At 41.3% G+C, this 19,729-nt stretch overlaps 1 protein-coding gene across 11 annotated transcripts in view; it reads right to left on the bottom strand.

Annotated features, from left to right (window-relative positions):
• Positions 1-19,729, bottom strand: part of MAP3K4 (mitogen-activated protein kinase kinase kinase 4) — a 114,757-nt gene that overhangs the window by 81,599 nt on the left and 13,429 nt on the right. For 2 of the 11 annotated variants that reach the window (XM_081524430.1, XM_081524433.1), the window contains exon 2: positions 5,102-5,186. The exons of the other annotated variants lie outside the window; for them this stretch is intronic. The gene's annotated coding sequence lies outside the window, so the exon portion shown is untranslated. The remainder of the gene's footprint in view (positions 1-5,101; positions 5,187-19,729) is intronic. 11 annotated transcript variants of the gene reach the window in all.

Raw genomic sequence — 19,729 nt, 5'->3', positions numbered from 1 at the left:
ATGTGCTTACTAATCAGAAAAAAAATCCAATTTCTAAAAATTCTATTCCATTTAGTTAACAGTCGGACACGACTTTGTGACTGAACCACCACCAGTGTAACATATGTGTTATTGGAGCTCAAAACAAGGGAGGAACAGAAAAAATTCTCTGAAGAAATAAGGCCTGAAAATTTTCCAAATCTGGGAGGGGGGAACAAACCCAGCAGCTCAAAAATATAAGAATCTCAGCAAACTCTAAGCAGAAGAATTATAAGAAAACTACCAGTTTTTGATTATGAGTATCATAATCAAATTGGTAAAAAAAAAAAAAAAAAAAACAGTGATGAAGAGAAAAATCTGAAAAGCAGCCAGAGAAAAACAACTTAGTTTGGAAGTTTTAGCTAAGAAATAATACAATGGGGGAGGGAGGTAGGAGGGGAAATTGAGAAAAGGCTTATTCTTTTTTTCCTTTTAAAAAAATCAGGTAGACACAAAATCTAGGAAAATAAATACCAGTGGTAAGTTCAAAAGAACTTGCATCACTTCAAGTAACTAACCAAAAGCATCCAAAACCTCACTTGGTATTAGCTCATGTTCGATGAGCTCATATGGCCAGTTGACTGGTTTAGAATGTTTCCATGGATACCATGGATATTATTTTGGATAAGAAAAGTAGTGCAAGGTCTACATCAGCTGCCCTGAAACATTTTTCTTCCTTGTGTTTAAAAACATACAAATGTGAAATGTCTTTCTGGTACTAAACCTCTGACAGTCACATAGAACAATGTTGCATTCTTTTAACATGAAAACTTGCTCAAGTACCATTCAGGTGACCTGCAATCTGGTCTGAGAAAAGTACTGCTTAAACTCAACCCAAAGGGGTTTGGTGTAGTTTTTAAATGAAGTATGTGAAAGACAAAAATTCAAATAACTTGGGGTTAAATAGTTCTGCTCTGACATCATAGGTAAAACCACATGGTGCCTGAAATAGCTCATCTATAAAATGATGAAGTTGGATTAGATGAGCTTGAAAACATCTGTGGTTTTGCAAAAGCCCTTAAAAAAAAAGTTAACTTCATTAAAAGTCCTTTAGCAAAGCTCTTAAAAATATAGTATTTTATTCCATATTAGTACAGTTCTCACCTGTGTGAGTTTCTCTCCACCTCTTCATTGACCTATTCTCTACAAAATAATAATTAAAGGAGGGCTTTTACTACTGTGGGAAAGGGAGGAGGGGTTGGCAAAGGGGCTAAATTTTCTAGATTTCTTTTTTAGATACCTTACATAGTTTACTTGGCCTGCACTATAAATTAAGGGGAGCTAAGTTTGAGGTGGCATGGTTGGCTTGTACTGTAAGAGCCAATTAAAAGTTAGCTGACTAATCAATCGGCCTGTAGCTGAATGTCTATCAGCTTACCTACAGGTAAGCTGTTATCAAATCTCAAGTTTGTCCAACATTCATGACTGTACTTGTGCATTGATTCAGAGTGCAGCTCTGTGCAAAATTAGCAAGCCTTCATTATTTTTCAGTATAGACATTCAAACTCTTTTAACTATAATTCATTTTTTAAATACAAGTAGATATTTTAAAACAAGATTTCCTATGGAAATGAGTAAGAAACTATCCCCCCAACTAGACTCAAAGCTTCATGAGGGCAGGCACCTCATCAGTCCACCATTTGTCCAGTGTGGAGAACAGTGCCCGGGGCAGATTACATGGCCATAACTATCTGCTGAATAAATGGATTTGCAAGGTTAATAATTTTACCTTTTGATACTTTAGACTTAATTATCTAAATTCTATTTTAATAAAATCACATTTAATAATTTGAAGAATGCAAATTTTTAAAGGCTATGAGAATTAAAGATTGTTGACTTCTGACAATGTTGTTTAAGTGATACTGTTACCCTAGGGGCCAAGATGACTATCTACTGATCAAAAAAATGGCAACGGAGTACGGGATAAGGAATAATGGTTCTGGAGTCAGAATAACATGGGCTGAAATCCCTATGCCCCCACACTTATTAGTAAGAATACAAGTTTTAAACAAATTATTATGCTTGCTTACACTTTCATTTATTTGAAGTCTTCTATCCAATATCACTGGGTAAGTGATATTGGTGAGTCAGTTAATTTTTAAATATATACTTTTATACTTTTAAATATACACTAAAAGCATTAAATCAATCTGATTTCGGTGTTGACCATCTGGTGATGTCCACGTGTAGAGTCTTCTCTTGTGTTGTTGGAAGAGGGTGTTTGCTATTGCCAGTGCATTCTTGTGGCAAAACTCTATTAGCCTTTGCCCTGCTTCATTCTGTACTCCAAGGCCAAACTTGTCTGTTACGCCAAGTGTTTCTTGACTTCCTACTTTTGCATTCCAGTCCCCTATAATGAAAAGGACATCTTTTTTGGGTGTTAGTTCTAGAAGGTCTTGTAGGTCTTCATAGAACCGTTCAACTTCAGCTTCTTCGGCGTTACTGGTCGGGGCATAGACTTGGATTACCGTGATACTGAATGGTTTGCCTTGGAAGCGAACGGAGATCATTCTGTCGTTTTTGAGATTGCATCCAAGTACTGCATTTCAGATTCTTTTGTTGACCATGATGGCTACTCCATTTCTTCTAAGGGATTCTTGCCCACAGTAGTAGATATAATGGTCATCTGAGTTAAATTCACCCATTCCAGTCCATCTTAGTTCGCTGAGTCCTAGAATGTCAACATTCACTCTTGACATCTCCTGTTTGACCACTTCCAGTTTGCCTTGATTCATGGACCTAACATTCCAGGTTCCTATGCAATATTGCTCTTTACAGCATCGGACTTTGCGTCTATCACCAGTCACATCAACAGTTGGGTATCGTTTTTGCTTTGGCTCCATCCCATCATTCTTTCTGGAGTTATTTCTCCACTGATCTCCATTAGCATATGGGGCACCTACTGACCTGGGGAGTTCATCTTTCAGTGTCCTATCCTTTTGCCTTTTCATACTGTTCATGGGGTTCTCAAGGCAAGAATACTGAAGTGGTTTGCCATGCCCTTCTCCAGTGGACCACAATCTGTCAGACCTCTCCACCATGACCCATCCGTCTTGGGTGGCCCCACACGGCATGGCTTAGTTTCACTGAGATAGACAAGTTAAATAAGACAAGGCTTATTTAACTTATATGCAGAGTACATCATGAGAAATGCTGGGCTGGAAGAAACACAAGCTGGAATCAAGATTGCCGGGAGAAATATCAATAACCTCAGATATGCGGATGACACCACCCTTATGGCAGAAAGTGAAGAAGAGCTAAAGAGCCTCTTGATGAAGGTGAAGGAGGAGAGTGAAAAAGTTGGCTTAAAGCTCAACGTTCAGAAAACTAAGATCATGGCATCTGGTCCCATCACTCCATGGGAAATAGATGGGGAAACAGTGGAAACAGTGTCAGACTTTACTTTTTTGGGCTCCAGAATCACTGCTGATGGTGACTGCAGCCATGAAATTAAAAGACGCTTACTCCTTGGAAGGAAGGTTATGGCCAACCTAGATAGCATGTTTAAAAGCAGAGACATTACTTTGCCAACAAAAGTCCGTCTAGTCAAGGCTATGGTTTTTCCAGTGGTCATGTATGGATGTGAGAGTTGGATGGTGAAGAAAGCTGAGCGCCGCAGAATTGATGCTTTTGAACTGTGGTGTTGGAGAAGACTCTTGAGAGTCCCTTGGACTGCAAGGAGATCCAATCAATCCATCCTAAAAGAGATCAATCCTGGGTGTTCATTGGAAGGTCTGATGTTGAAGCTGAAGCTCCAATACTTTGGGCACCTCATGCGAAGGGTTGACTCATTGGAAAAGACCCTAATGCTGGGTAGGATTGGGGGCGGGAGGAGAAGGGGACGACAGAGGATGAGATGGTTGGATGGCATCACCGACTCGATGAACATGGGTTTGGGTAGACTCCGGGAGTTGGTGATGGACAGAGAGGCCTGGCGTGCTGCAATTCATGGGGTCGCAGAGAGTCGGACACGACTGAGTGACTAAACTGAACTGAAAAGCATTAAAAATGAGACTTGCAGGTAAAAAACCTGAAACGCCCGTGGTGGCTGTTCGTCTGGTGGCCTCCCAGTATTCACATCCTTGTATAATCATCTCCTCTGGATGAAGGTGAAAGAGGAGAGTGAAAAAGCTGGCTTAAAACTCAACATGCAAAAAACTAAGATCATGGCATCCAGTCCCATCACTTCATGGCAAATAGATAGGCAAACAATGAAAACAGTGGCAGATTTTATTTCCTTGGGCTCCAAAATCACTGCGGACAGTGACTGCAGCCATGAAATTAAAAGACTCTTGCTCCTTGGAAGAATAGCTATGACAAACCCAGACAGCGTATTAAAAAGCAGAGATAGCACTTTGCTCACTAAGGTCCATAGTCAAAGCTATGGTTTTTCCAGTGGTCATGTTTGGATGTGAGAGCTGGACTATAAAGAAGGCTGAGCACCGAAGAATTGATGCTTTTGAACTGTGGTGTTAGAGAAGACTCTTGAGAGTCCCTTGGACAGCAAGGAGATCCAACCAGTCCATCCTAAAGGGAATCAACCCTGAATAGTCACTGGAAGGACTGATGCTGAAGCTGAAGCTCCACCACTTTGACCACCTGATGGGAAGAGCTGATTCATTGTAAAAGACCCTGATGCTGGGAAGGATTGAGGGCGGGAGGAGAAGGGGATGAGAGAGGATGAGATGGTTGGATGGTATCACCAACTCAATGGACATGAGTTTGAGCAAGCTCCGGGAGACAGTGAAGGACAGGGAAGCCTGGCGTGCTGCAGTCCATGGGGTCACAAAGAGTCGGACATGACTTAGCAAACTGAACAACGACAACTTGAATGTGGGCTGACGCCGTGACCTTTTTAGTCATCAGAATGTAGTGGAAGTGACCCTGGGCCAGTTCCGGGCCTCAGCCTTACGAACACCACCCTTGTATCCAGGACACACTAGCCACCAGGTAAGAAGTCCAGTCACACTGACTGCCAGAGTCTTCAAAGCCTCATGAGCCAGATGGAAAGGCTGCATTAAGAAGCCAGCCAGGCCAGAGGCCTCTGAGGTCCCACCCCAGCTGACGGCCAGTGCCAACTTACCAGTCTGTGCGTGAGGCTATTTCAGACCTTCCAGCTGTCCCTGAGACCAAGCCAATACCATGAAAAGCAGAAGAAATATTCAATACTGCAACAGATAATAAATGGTTTTTAAGTCTTTGAGCTTTGGCATGGTTTGTTAAATTACAATAGAGAATTGACACACATACAAGACTTAAACACTTTATTTTTGCTTTAAGCTCAATAATGGGTTTAAATTAGTCAAGACTTTGATGAGGCCACAGCCTTGTCTTTTAGTGTGGGTCCCTGAGAGAAGCCAGGAGTCCACTTCACCAAATACACCACAACCAAAAGACAGCATCTGCCATCTCCACTCTTTGGTTCTTTAAAATGGAACAAAAATTTAAAGGTTTACATAGGGTAATTTTTCTGGATTACCTAAACTTCAACAGTTCTTTCCTATCCCTAGCTTATTGTTAATTTTCTTTTGGGGACCTATCTTCAAACTTTCCCAGGTAGTCCTAATTAGTTTATACAGAAACTGCAATTCCCTTTTGCAGTCATATCTCATACATTGGTATAATTGTTCACTAAATTCTGAAATTACAATTAAAACGTACAAGAGACCTAAAAAGGTTTAGGAACAGATGAGGAACTCTTGATAAATACATAGGTTCAACTGGTGGGAACAGAAAATCACAGGCATTTTAGAGAGCAGTCTATTAGTCACATTCAGTCTATTCATGACACTGTGAGCACCAGCTGATATGTTTTACAGAACAAATGGGTAGGGAGAGGTCTTGGAAAGCATTAAGTAGATGAGTGTATAAGGCCAAGCTGGCTTAGATCTTCTAGAAGTCTTATTTCACTCATGAAAAAAGTTAGTCACTCAGTTGTGTCCGACTCTTTGCAACTCCATGGACTGTCCCCCACCAGGCTCCTCTGTCCATGAAATTCTCCAGGCAAGAATGTTGGAGTGGGTAGTCATTCCCTTCTCCAGAGGATCTTCCCGACCCATGGATTAAACCCAGGTCTCTTGCATTGCAAGCAGATTCTTCACCGTGTGAGCCACCAGGGAATTAGATTTATGCAAAGTATACTTTATCAGTCCTGAAGTAGAGTAAAAAAGAACACAAAGATAGAAAACATATATATGAAGAAAAATTACCCCATATGGATAAAATTTATTCATCATTAGAAATAAACATAATTCAGTTCAGTTCAGTCGCTTAGTCATGTCCGACTCTTTGCGACCCCACGAATCACAGCACGCCAGGCCTCCCTGTCCATCACCAACTCCCGGAGTTTACCCAAACACATGTCCATCGAGTCGGTGATGCCATCCAACCATCTCATCCTCTGTCGTCCCCTTCTCCTCCTGCCCCCAATCCTTCCCAGCGTTAGGGTCTTTTCCAATGAGTCAACTCTTCTCATGAGGTGGCCAAAGTATTGGAGTTTCAGCTTCAACATCAGTCCTTCCAATGAACACCCAGGACTGATCTCCTTTAAGATGGACTGGTTGGATCTCCTTGCAGTCCAAGGGACTCTCAAGAGTCTTCTCCAACACCACAGTTCAAAAGCATCAATTCAGTGGTGCTCAGCTTTCTTCACCATCCAACTCTCACACCCATACATGACTACTGGAAAAACCATAGCCTTGACTAGAAGGACCTTTGTTGGTAAAGTAATGTCTCTGCTTTTAAATATGCTATCTAGGTTGGTCATAACCTTCCTTCCAAGGAGTAAGTGTCTTTTAATTTCATGGCTTCAATCACCATCTGCAGTGATTTTGGAGCCCAAGAAAATAAAGTCTGACACTGTTTCCACTGTTTCCCCATCTATTTCCCATTAAGTGATGGGACCAGATGCCATGATCTTAGTTTTCTAAACGTTGAGCTTTAAGCCAACTTTTTCACTCTCCTCTTTCACTTTCATCAAGAGGCTCTTTAGTTCTTCTTCGCTTTCTGCCATAAGGGTGGTGTCATCTGCATATCTGAGGTTATTGATATTTCTCCCGGCAATCTTGATTCCAGCTTGTGTTTCTTCCAGCCCAGCGTTTCTCATGATGTACTCTGCATATAAGCTAAATAAACAGGGTGACAATATACAGCCTTTTCCTATTTGGAACCAGTCTGTTGTTCCATGTCCAGTTCTAACTGTTGCTTCCTGACCTGCATACAGGTTTCTCAAGAGACAGGTCAGATGGTCTGGTATTCCCATCTCTTTCAGAATTTTCCACAGTTTATTGTGATCCACAGAGTCAAAGGCTTTGGCATAGTCAATAAAGCAGAAATAGATGTTCTTCTGGAACTCTCTTGCTTTTTCGATGATCCAGCAGATGTTAGCAATTTGATCTCTGGTTCCTCTGCCTTTTCTGAAACCAGCTTGAACATAATTATAAGCTATTTAAAAAGTACTGTCATATGAAGGCTTTCAGAAAAATATCATACAACCATATAACAAAATACTTTAAAGATTTTGTATTATTATTCTTCACTTCTGGTTAACAAGAAGACTATCCAAAAAGAACTAGAACCAAAAATAACAGAGAGGTTTTAGGTAGTTAAAAACATATGAGTCGTGATACAGATAAAAGATAAATGTGATTATTTCTGTAATTTCCGCAATTTTACTGCAAACAGTTGAGTATTTTAAAACAATGGGACAAAGAAAAAGACATTTTCAAGTGTGCTTTCTTATTTTTGCCAGTTCTAACGCCTCCAAAAAAATGTGAGCGTATCTATATCTTTATCCAAAGCTTTGCAAATCGATCCCTGACTGTATGTGTACAGATTAACAAGCAAACAATCAAAAGGGAAGAAAACCTTTTCTGAGGTGCACCCGCTTGTACCGGGGTGGTGGTATCAGTAGGGAGCATGTCTCTAAACACAAGAGGTGAAAATAAGCAGCTTGTCCTTCTCCTTACAGGTGCAATTTACAATGAATGCCAACCATAAATGTATCTAAAGAAAAGCAACATAAAAGTGATGATTCATGCAAAGGCTGCTTCAGGCTTAAGTAAAAAGAACTCTGGGGCTAAGGCGGGGAAATTGGAAAGAAGAAAGCTGTGTCAAAGCTGGGAGGGAAAACCAAGTGGCCCATGCCATACCAAGAGCACACAACACATTTAAGAGTTTAAAGAAAAGCAAGACCAATGTCTAAAATTTTAAAGACAACAGCAAAGAACTGTGACCTTCTTCTACTTACTTTTTTCCTTACAAGTAAGAACATTTTCAAAATCCCCTTATTCTAATCTGTATTTATATGTGGAAAAAGTGTTGTGTATCATTAATTACTTCCCATGTAATTCTCAGACATCAAGTAACTAAAGAGCTGCTTTCTGTAGGAAACAGATGAGCTGTCTGAATCGCATTAACTCAAGTTATCATTTTTCTAAGTTAAAATTTAAAAACAGTTAACTATAAATATGCTCTACGACATACATATACTTTCAAAAGATGAACTCCAACTGTTGAGGGGATAAATCAAGGAAATACAAACATATGAGATGCTCTCCCAGGGTTTTCAGTGAAGAAAAATGGAAAGAAAAGTGGGAAAAGGAATAAGGACAATTTAGACATTAAACCTCTCGCCTCGGCTTTGACATTAGCACAGAGAGAGCTCATTTACTTGGAGACGAGATCTTGGTTTCAACACCACGCTCCAACAAAAGAACCAGGACTTGTTGGCGAAATGGCCAATTCCTGGACTGACTGGAGTGAGGCAGACATAATATGAGCTGGGCCTATCTTGTACGTGCAGCCAGCTGAGGAAGTGTTGAAAAAACCAAAAACCAATGGGAGTGTCTTAAAATGACCACAGGAGCAACTGAAAGAATCCCCACTGGCCAAAGCTGGAACAATATGAGCAACAAAATAAATGACAGAGCACTGGATTTTAACCATGAATCCCTAAGTCCATACTGATATAAAGAATTACTATATAGATAAACAAGAGAAGGCACAAATCTGTACAGAAAAAAAATCCAAGTAATTTACGTAGACAAGTGATCAAATAAATCAACATTATCAAAAACAAGTCAGGTTGAGAACACGAGCTCTCCAATGACAAGAAGGGTACTTCATCTCTGTGGTCACCGTCCCAAAGCCCTAACTCCAGTCAAACCACGAAAAAAAATCCAGACAAACCCAGACTGAGGGACAGTGTATAGAACACCTGACTGGCCCTCCTTAAAACTGTGACAGCCATCAAAAACAGAGTCTGAGGAACAGTAATCGCCAAGACACGGATGAGGAGACATGATAGCTAAATATAACGTGGTGTCCTGGCTGGGATCTGGGACGTGACGTGCCATGCCATGGAATTCCATGACAACATTTAAGAAATTTACCATACAGGTATAAAAGACTACAAGCCAGGCCAAAATGAAAAATGTAACATTAATTATAAAATTAAGCCATTCTATATCACTGTAACTGATGATTGTGATTATAAAGCAATTTTTAAATGGTAGATGAGGAAATTCCACTTAAAAACAATGACTTCCAAAACTGGGATATGCATCAGATTTCTATGTTTTTCATCAGCTACAGAATGCATCATACAGTAACGCCGTTCACTGTAACAGTGTAACTGCTGCCTTATATACTGAATACCAAGCATCTGTCAGGCACTATGCTAAACACCCCACAGGATCTCATTTAATCCTCCACGGAGCTTTCTGGTGCCATTTTCAGAAAGGATACCTTGCCCACAAGGCCCATTCTTGTTGACTATGGAAATCATCATACTCTCCTTATCAAATACCTATCACATAGCAGGTCCTCAGTTGGGCAATGGACAAATGCTATGCCATCTCGTCTTCCCAACACCCCTCTCCCAATCCCTACGCTGCAGAAGAGGAAAAGGAGACGCAAAGGTAACTGGTCTGCTCCCTGGAATGTATCTGGGCAGAACTGGAGCCCTGGTCCAACCCCAAAGTCGAGGACTCTCCCACCTTCGGCCCACCTCTCTGTCCCAGGTCCCTGGGGTGCCCACCTTTTCCCAAAGGCAGGCACAGAGCACTGCACCCCCTGTGGAAGGAGGTCCCTGTCGGCTGGAGAAAACGCTTGTAGGGAGAGTTCAGGGACTGAGCTCTCTGGCCAGCACTGGGGTTCCCTCCTTTGGTGAAGCCTCTTAGCCATTCTAGGTCTACATTACTCACCTCTTACCATGGGTAAGACACTGAGTCTGAACTCCGCCCTGGGGAAACACAGTGTGGCTATGATATAGATGAGGGGGGAAAACGTGAGAATTTCATCTTATTTCTGCAAGTCAAATATGAGGTGTAACTCAACTCTGCTCTCCTTCAGTTAGCTGCCTACCTCCCTGAGTATTATTAACTCCACCCTGGGTAGACACTGTGTGGCTGCAATATAAATGGAAAGTGGTGGGGGGGAGGGAGGGAAGGCGGTGAGGGGGGGGGAGGGAGGGCGGTGGGGGGGGAGGGAGGGCGGTGGGGGGGGGAGGGAGGGCGGTGGGGGGGGGGAGGGAGGGCGGTGGGGGGGGGGCGGTGGGGGGGAGGGAGGGAAGGCGGAGGAGAGATGAGAATTTTATCTTATTTCTGAATATCAGATGAAAAGTGTAACTCAACTCCATTCTCCTTCAGGTAGCTGCCTACCTCCCCTACCAAGTACAGGCATCACACCCTGTCTTCTCTGAATGCCAAAGAACTGGTTCCGCTAACTGAGCATTCATCAGATCAGGCTGGGGTTTCAGTTTCATGTAAATCTGTGTGTTTCTGTCTAAAAAAGAGCGTAAAACCACCCCCTGGAGGGACAGGAAATACAGGCCTTTTAAATTAGAGACCAGTTATTTGAAATCAACAATTAACTTTGAGAATGGGATTCTGTGTAAGAGCTGAGATAGAAGAAGAAATAAAATTTTAAATGTATGTTATTTAATTCCCTTTAGGTTTTTTGTTTCTTAGGTCTCTATTCCAATGATTTATTTACAGTTGAAAATTGCTCATTAACTGTTTCATACTGTAGTGTGTTAACTACACCATCAGACCCTCAGTTCACTCAACATCGGCTCAACCGGACAAGGGCTGTGCTAGCAGTTGCGAAAACACACATTACTGAACAAGAGACTCACCATGCCTGCCCTCCTAAACTTTTCCATCTACACAGAGAACTAGGTATTTAGCAGGTCAGTTGAGTCGCTCAGTCGTTTCTGACTCTTTGCAACCCCACGGACTGCAGCACACCAGGCCTCCATGTGCTTCACCAACCCCGGACCCTGCTCAAACTCATGTCCATCAAATCAGTGATGCCATCCAATCATGTCATCCTCTGTCGTCCCCTTCTCCTCCTGCCTTCAATCTTTCCCAGCATCAGGGTCTTTTCCAATGAGTCAGTTCTTCGCATCAGGTGGCCAAAGTATTGGAGCTTCAGCTTCAGCATCACTCCTTCCAATGAATATTCAGGACTGATTTCCTTTAGGATTGACTGGTTTGATCTCCTTGCAGTCCAAGGGACTCTCAAGAGTCTTCAGCACCACAATTCAAAAGCATCAATTCTTGGGCACTCAGCTTTCTTTATAGTCCAAGTCTCACATTCATACATGACTACTGGAAAAACCATAGCTTTGACAAGACAGACCTTTGTTGGCAAAGTAATGTCTCTGCTTTTTAATATGCTGTCTAGGACTGTCATAGATTTTCTTCCAAGGAGCAAGCATCTTTTAATTTCATCGCTGCAGTTACCATCTGCAGATTTTGGAGCCCAAGAAAATAAAGTCTCTCGCTGGTTCCATCGTTTCCCCATCTATTTGCCATAAAGTGATGGGACCAGATGTCATGATCTTCGTTTTTTGCATGTTGAGTTTTAAGGCAGTTTTTTCACTCTCCTCTTTCACTTTCATCAAGAGGCTCTTAAGTTCTTCTTTGCTTTCTGCCATAAGGGTGGTGTCATCTGCATATGTGAGGTTACTGATATTTCTCCTGGTAATCCTGATTCCACCTTGTGCTTCATCCAGCCTGGCAATTCACATGATATAGTCTGCGTAGAAGTTAAATAAGCAGGGTGACAATATAGAGCCTTGAAGTACTCCTTTCCCAATCTTGAACCATTCTGTGCTCCATGTCCAGTTCTAACTGTTGCTTCCTGACCTGCATACAGATTTCTCAGGAGAAAAGTAAGGAGATCTGGTATTCCCATCTCTTTAAGAATTTTCCATAGTTTGTTGTGATCCACACAGTCAAAGGCTTTGGCATAGTCAATAAAGCAGAAGTAGATGTTTTTCTGGAACTCTCCTGCTTTTTCAATGATCCAATGGATGATGGCAATTTGATTTCTGGTTCCTCTGCCTTTTCTAAATCCAGCTTGAACATCTGGAAGTTCTCAGTTCATGTTGAAGCCTTGCTTGGAGAATTTTGAGCATTACTTTGCTAGTGTGTGAGATGAGTGCAATTGTGTAGCAGTCTGAATATTCTTTGGTATTGCCTTTCTTTGGGATTGGAATGAAAACTGACCTTTTCCGGTCCTGTGGCCACTGCTGAGTTTTCCAAATTTGCTGGCATATTGAGCGCAGCACTTTCACAGCATCAGCTTTCAGGATTTGAAATAGCTCAACTGGAATTCCATCACCTCCACTGCTACTGCTGCTAAGTCACTTCAGTCGTGTCCGACTCCATGCAACCCCATAGACGGCAGCCCACCAGGCTCTGCCATCCCTGGGATTCTCCAGGCAAGAACACCGGAGTGGGCTGCCATTTCCTTCTCCAGTGCATGAAAGGGAAAAGTGAAAGTGAAGTCGCTCAGTCGTGTGCGACTCCTAGCGACCCCATGGACTGTAGCCCACCAGGCTCCTCCATCCATGGGACTCTCCAGGCAAGAGTACTGGAGTGGGGTGCCATTGCCTTCTCCCATCACCTCCACTAGCTTTGTTCATAGTGATGCTTCCTAAGGCCCACTTGACTTCACATTCCAGGATGTCTGGCTCTAGGTGAGTGATCACACCATCGTGGTTATCTGGGTCGGGAAAATCTTTTTTTTATAGTTCTATGTATTCTTGCCACCTCTTCTTAATATCTTCTGCTTCTGTTAGGTCCATACCATTTCTGTCGTTTATTGGGCCCATCTTTGCATGAAATGTTCTCTTGGTATCTCTAATTTTCTTGAAGAGATCTCTAGTCTTCCCCATTCTATTGTTTTCCTCTATTTCTTTGCATTGATCACTGAGGAAGGCTTTCTTATATCTCCTTGCTAGTCTTTGGAACTCTGAATTCAGATAGGTGTATCCTTCCTTTTCTCCTTTGCCTTTAGCTTAACTACACACACAGTCTTTAAAGCACAGTTCCTCATTATGTTGTGAAGGAAAACTACAAAGCATACCAGCAGGCAGGATCTAGCTCGGAGATTCCTTACGGTGATAACAAGGAAGACATCTCCAAAGAAGGAAGGCTGAAGGCACTGACCAGGAGAGGGAGGGGGAAAGTGGCCAAGACAGAAGAACCCACAGCTCATCTGAGAAAGTCAAAGGTCATGACAGCCTGAGCTGAGGGCAAAGCAAATCAGAGCACACACAGGAGCAGGCAGTTGTCAGATCACGAGGGCCCTTCATCCTAACAGAAAGTTGCAGCTGCAGAGGGCATTAAGGAGGGGAGAGGCAGGAGTGAAGCTACCTTTTTCTTCAAAATATTTCCCACATCTCCTTACACTAGCAACAGGCACAAAGAAACACCCATTTTTCTAATACAACTTTGACTTTTTCACACGTAAAGCTCAACTATTCAATCTTAAAGTCAACCTAAACAGCTATTCTGTCTACACTAGTCCAGCAAGCAAGACCAATTCACCTGCAAGGAGTCAACAGAGAAAAAAATAATTGCTCACTTGAGAGGCACAATGCCTGTAGGAGTTGAGAAATTCTTAAAAATGGCAAGTCAACATCTAAGAAATAAAATACTATGCAACAGCAAAGATGTACTTAGAGATGAACAGAAAGTTTGTCTCATGAAAAATATATTGTCTAATTAAGAACTATGTAAACTGGGAGAAAATTTTTATTGGATCTAAAAACTTTTAGAAAAAAGCTATTTCTAATTTTATAGCTCTCTTCAATAAGGAGAACATAATTGGTAACTGTGGTTGAATACGTAGGCTAATGTGAAATTTGCTGGAAATGTGAGGCCTGAAGTCCAGTGTATTCCAAAGATAAACACCACTCACGGTTTCAGAAAGGAAACCTATCTCACAGTATGTAATTACACGCAACATGTACAAAATATAGGGAATGTAAAAAATAAAGTATCAGAACTATGTTATTATACTTTGTATCTCAATTGTGGGGACTGCAAGTCCCCTGAAACTGAATGCAAATTTTAATTACACGCATTTTTGGAGTCAAGAGTCCATAGTTTTATCAAATTGTCAGATGGAGTCTATGAAAAGGGTTAAGATGCAATGACCTAGACAATATTTACCAAACATTTAGCAGGATTTTTCTTTCAAAATGTCTCATTCTGACATATATTAGACAGACACTCAAAGGATAAAGGTATCAGATGCAGAACAAATTCAAATCAGTATTTGAGCTACGAGGTTGCTTCCACATGAGGTAAGAACAACGCCTTCCCGACCACACAAGCTGGCTTTGCACAAAGCTGACTTTTAAATCACATACATGTCAAGAAGTTAACCAAATAAGGCAGTGGTTTTCAATCTTTCGTGACGCTCTATTGTTTTCTGTTTAGAATGACACTATTCTCCATGCTCCTTGTAAAAGTGGTTAATTAAAATAAATTAATATTTAACTGAGTAGCACAGTTAATTTAGGAATAATCAGAAAAATCCTTAAACGGTTCATAATCAAGGTTACAATTAAATACAATAAAGGCAAAGCCTTTGGGGGGAAAAATTAAGCAAATATGGAACACAATGGTTTGGTGAATGAGATAGAAGGAGAATGTTTCACATGATACAGTATCAGAAATGTGAAAGCAGAAGAAAAAATATTACAAGAATAAAGTTATTTATAAGACTGACACACAAGAGCAGAAACCATGGAAGAACCAGGGATTTAAGCGGTGATTTTCCAGTGATAATTTTCTGTTTATCTTTCTTGGGGTTCAATGAACTGTTTGAATCTATAGGTTCACAGTGTCTGTTCATTTTAAGCCATATTTCCTAAAATCTTTTTTCCGGTTTTCCTCTTCCAAGAACTCCAATCACAGATACGCTGAGTGCTGGATAGGATCTCACCTGTCCCTGATGTTCTACATATTTTTTCTGGCCTGCGTACTCTCTGTGCTACACTGTGCACACTTTCTCCTGCTCTGTTCACAAGTCCAAAATTTTTTTTTTCTACAGTGCCTGTGTGTAAGTGTGATCAGTTGCTAGGTCATGTCCTACTCTTTGTGATCCCACGGACTATAGCCCATCAGACTCCTCTGTCCATAGTATTTTCCAGGCAAGAATACTGGAGTGGGTTGTCATTTCCTTCTCCAGGAGATCTTCCCAACCCAGGGACTGAACTCACGTCTCTGGCATCTTCTGCATTGGCAGGCTGTTTCTTTACGGCCGCACCACCTGGGAAGCCCATTTTTCTAGTGTCTACTCTGTTGATAATCCCATCCAATACATTTGTCATTTCAAATACGGTATTTTTCATCTTCAGACGGTCCATTTGAGGTTTTTTTTTAATGTCTTCTATTTTTTTCTTCAATGTTCATATTCTCATTTAAATACTTGAATATAATTCAACAATAAAAAGACAAACCAATTAAAAATGGAGAAAGGATCTGAATACAGTTCTCCAAAGAAGATATGCAAATGGCCAATAAGCATCTGAAAAGATGCTTACCATCACCAGGAAAATGCAAATCCAAACCATGAGACAGGACTTTACATCCGTAAGGATGGCTATACTCAAAAAGTCAGATAATAATAAGCATGGGCAAGGACATGAAAAAATCAGAACTCTCACACACAGCTGGTGGGAATGTCAAATGGTACAGCCAAGTCGAAAAACCTACGATCCAGCCATTAGACTCCCAAGTATATATGCAAGAAAAATGAAAACGTATGTCCAGACAAACACTTTATACATATTTGAATGCTTACAGCATCGTTACTCATAACAGCCAAAAGGTGGAAAGAAGCCAATGTCTATCAAGTAATGGTGGATAAGCAGAGCACAGTATTAATACGTGCATTTAGTGGACTGTGATTCAGCCAAAGAAAGGAATGAAGGACTGACACATCGTACAAGAGGGATGAAACTTGCTAACATAAGGTTAAATGAAAGAAGTCAGTCCTAACAGACCACATACCGTATGACTGAATTTATATAACAGGCTCAGAACAGAGACAGAGAGTAGATTCATGGTCACTTCTGACTGGGAGGGATGAGGCTGGCAGACAGCAGCAGCTAACAGGCACAGAGATTCTTCCTGAGGGGATCACAGTGCTCTAAAACTGACCTGGTGATGGCCGCATGCATCTTTGAGCACGCTAAAACAACTGATTTGGATACCTTCAATGGGTGAATTGTATGATACATGAATTGTATCTCAGTATGGGTAGAAATGGGCTGCCCTTGTGGCTCAGCTGGTAAAGAATCCACCTGCAACGTGGGAGACCTGGGTTCGATCCCTGGCTTGAGAAGATCCCCTGGAGAAGGGAAAGGCTTCCCACTCCAGTGTTCTGGCCTGGAGAGTTCCATGCACTGTATAGTCCATGGGGTCGCAAAGAGTCTGACAGGACTGAGCGACTTTCACTTTCAAGGGGAGAAATATCAATAACCTCAGATATGCAGGTGATACCAAACTAATGGCAGAAAGCAAAGAGAAACTAAAGAGGTTCTTGATGAAGGTGAATGAGGAGAGTGAAAAAGCTGGCTTAAAACTCAACATGCAAAACACGAAGATCATGGCATCCAGTTCCATCACTTCATGCTGAATAGATGGGAAACAATGGAACCAGCGAGAGACTTTATTTTCTTGGGCTCCAAAATCACTCCAGATGGTGACTGCAGCCATGAAATTAAAAGACGCTTGCTCCTTGGAAGAAAATCTATGACAATCCTAGACAGCATATTAAAAAGCAGAAACATCACTTTACTGACAAAGGTACAAAGTCAAAGCTATGGTTCTTCCAGTAGTCACATACAGTTGTGAGAGATGGACCATAAAGAAGGCATAGCACCTAAGAAGGATGCTTTCAAACTGTGGTGCTAGAGAAGGCTCTTGACAGTCCCCTGGACTACAAGGAGATCAAACCAGTCAATCCTAAAGGAAATCAACCCTGAATATTCATTGGAAGGACTGATGCTGAAGCTGCACTACTTTGACCACCTGATGTGAAGGCCCGACTCATTGGAAAAGACGCTGATGCTAGGAAAGATTGACAGCAGGAGGTGAAGGGGGCAACAGAGGATGAGATGGTTGGATGGCATCACTGATTCGATGGACATGAGTTTGAGCAAACTTAGGGAGATGGCAAAGCACAGCAAAGTCTGGTGTGCTGCAGTCTATGGGGGCTGCAAAGAGTCAGGTACGACTGAGCAACTGAACAACAAAGGCTATTTTTTTTCCAAAGAGACACCTCAATATGAACCAGGGATAAGCAGGATTTGAACAGAACGCAATTCTACTTTTACTAAAACAAGGGAATAGGGACCTTATGATAGGCAGGTCAGGAAGCAACAGTTAGAACTGGACATGGAACAACAGACTGGTTCCAAATAGGAAAAGGAGTACGTCAAGGCTGTATATTGTCACCCTGCTTATTTAATTTATATGCAGAGTACATCATGAGAAACACTGGGCTGGAAGAAACACAAGCTGGAATCAAGATTGCTGGGAGAAATATCAATAACCTCAGATATGCAGATGACACCACCCTTATGGCAAAAAGTGAAGAAGAACTAGAGAGCCTCTTGATGAAGGTGAAAGAGGAGAGTGAAAAAGTTGGCTTAAAGCTCAACGTTCAGAAAACTAAGATCATGGCATCTGGTCCCATCATTTCATGGGAAATAGATGGGGAAACAGTGGAAACAGTGTCAGACTTTATTTTTTTGGGCTCCAGAATCACTGCTGATGGTGACTGCAGCCATGAAATTAAAAGACGCTTACTCCTTGGAAGGAAGGTTATGGCCAACCTAGATAGCATATTTAAAAGCAGAGACATTACTTTGCCAACAAAGGTCCATCTAGTCAAGGCTATGGTTCTTCCAGTGGTCATGTATGGATGTGAGAGTTGGACAGTGAAGAAAGCTGAGCGCCGAAGAATTGATGCTTTTGAACTGTGGTGTTGGAGAAGACTCTTGAGAGTCCCTTGGACTGCAAGGAGATCCAATCAATCCATCCTAAAAGAGATCAATCCTGGGTGTTCATTGGAAGGTCTGATGTTGAAGCTGAAACTCCAATATTTTGGCCACTTCATGCGAAGGGTTGACTCATTGGAAAAGACCCTAATGCTGGGTAGGATTGGGGGCGGGAGGAGAAGGGGACGACAGAGGATGAGATGGTTGGATGGCATCACCAACTCGATGAACATGGGTTTGGGCAGACTCCAGGAGTTGGTGATGGACCGAGAGGCCTGGCGTGCTGCAATTCATGGGGTCGCAAAGAGTCGGACACGACTGAGCGACTGAACTGAACTGAACTGATAGGTTCTAGGTCAGCTCTCACTCAAAGAGCAATTCCAAGAGGAGAGCTCTTACCAGGTATGTAAGATGCAGAACTTAGTGATGCAGAAAGGAGTCGACATCTTGCAAAAGGAGTCTAAAAGAAAGGACACGCCTTTGTATTTTATTAGTTCACAAGTTCTCAGGAAACGAGAACATAAATACAAAGGAAGAGGTGCCAAGAACCAGTAAAATTATTAAAGTCTTGCCAGTGATAGTTCATTGAATTAACTCTTATTTATACCATTACAGATACTTATTCAGTATCTACTAGGTGCATGGCTATTAGAACAAGATTTACAGTGATGTAAAAATACAGAAACCAGTATTATAAGCTTGGTATTTTTTTCCACAAAATATCATAGAAAATGGTACTTATTGCATTTTTCCATAAAAATGAGTCTGAAATTATTTTCCCTTAATTACATGTGTTGGTCTTCCTAGCTTTAAAGAAATGGAAGAAAACTTCAAAAGAAAATATTTAACTATGTGAACATTTAAAACTTCAATATATAAAAAATAGTAACAATCATTTTAAAAGTTAAACTGGAGAAAAAACACTGTCCTTAATTTATAAAAGATTCATTAAAACTGGAAAGAAAAATCCTAAGATACCAACAGGAATATAACCAAAAAATACAAAAAAAGATAATTCACAAAATAACTTTAATACCAATAAAACATGAAAGTAGTTCCACCTATTATTAGTTACCAGACACTCTAAACAAGATAGCTCTTTCTGGGCTATTAAATCAGCAAAGGCTTTAAAAAATCCTCAAAACTAGAAAGCTCGTAAGGTAAGCACTATTTGTGGCCTGTATATTTTTATAATCTTTTCAGAAGAAAATGTTTAACAATAGATATTAAAACTCTCAAATGTGTTCAAACTCCTTTCAAATTCTACATTCAGAAAATGATTTCACAAGAGCCGTCAGAAGAGCCATCAGAGCCGTGTTATCAGGGGGTTCACTGCAGTGCTATCTGGACAGAAAGAAGCTGGTAATAACTTAGATGGTTTATGGCAGAACCATAAAATGG

Source organism: Giraffa tippelskirchi, chromosome 9, assembly GCF_054371585.1.
Source record: "Giraffa tippelskirchi isolate mGirTip1 chromosome 9, T2T-mGirTip1v1.2.pri, whole genome shotgun sequence".
NCBI classification, from domain to species: Eukaryota; Metazoa; Chordata; class Mammalia; order Artiodactyla; family Giraffidae; genus Giraffa; species Giraffa tippelskirchi.
The sequence above is the reverse complement of the archived record's forward strand: the minus strand, read 5'-3'. Positions and strand labels throughout refer to the sequence as shown.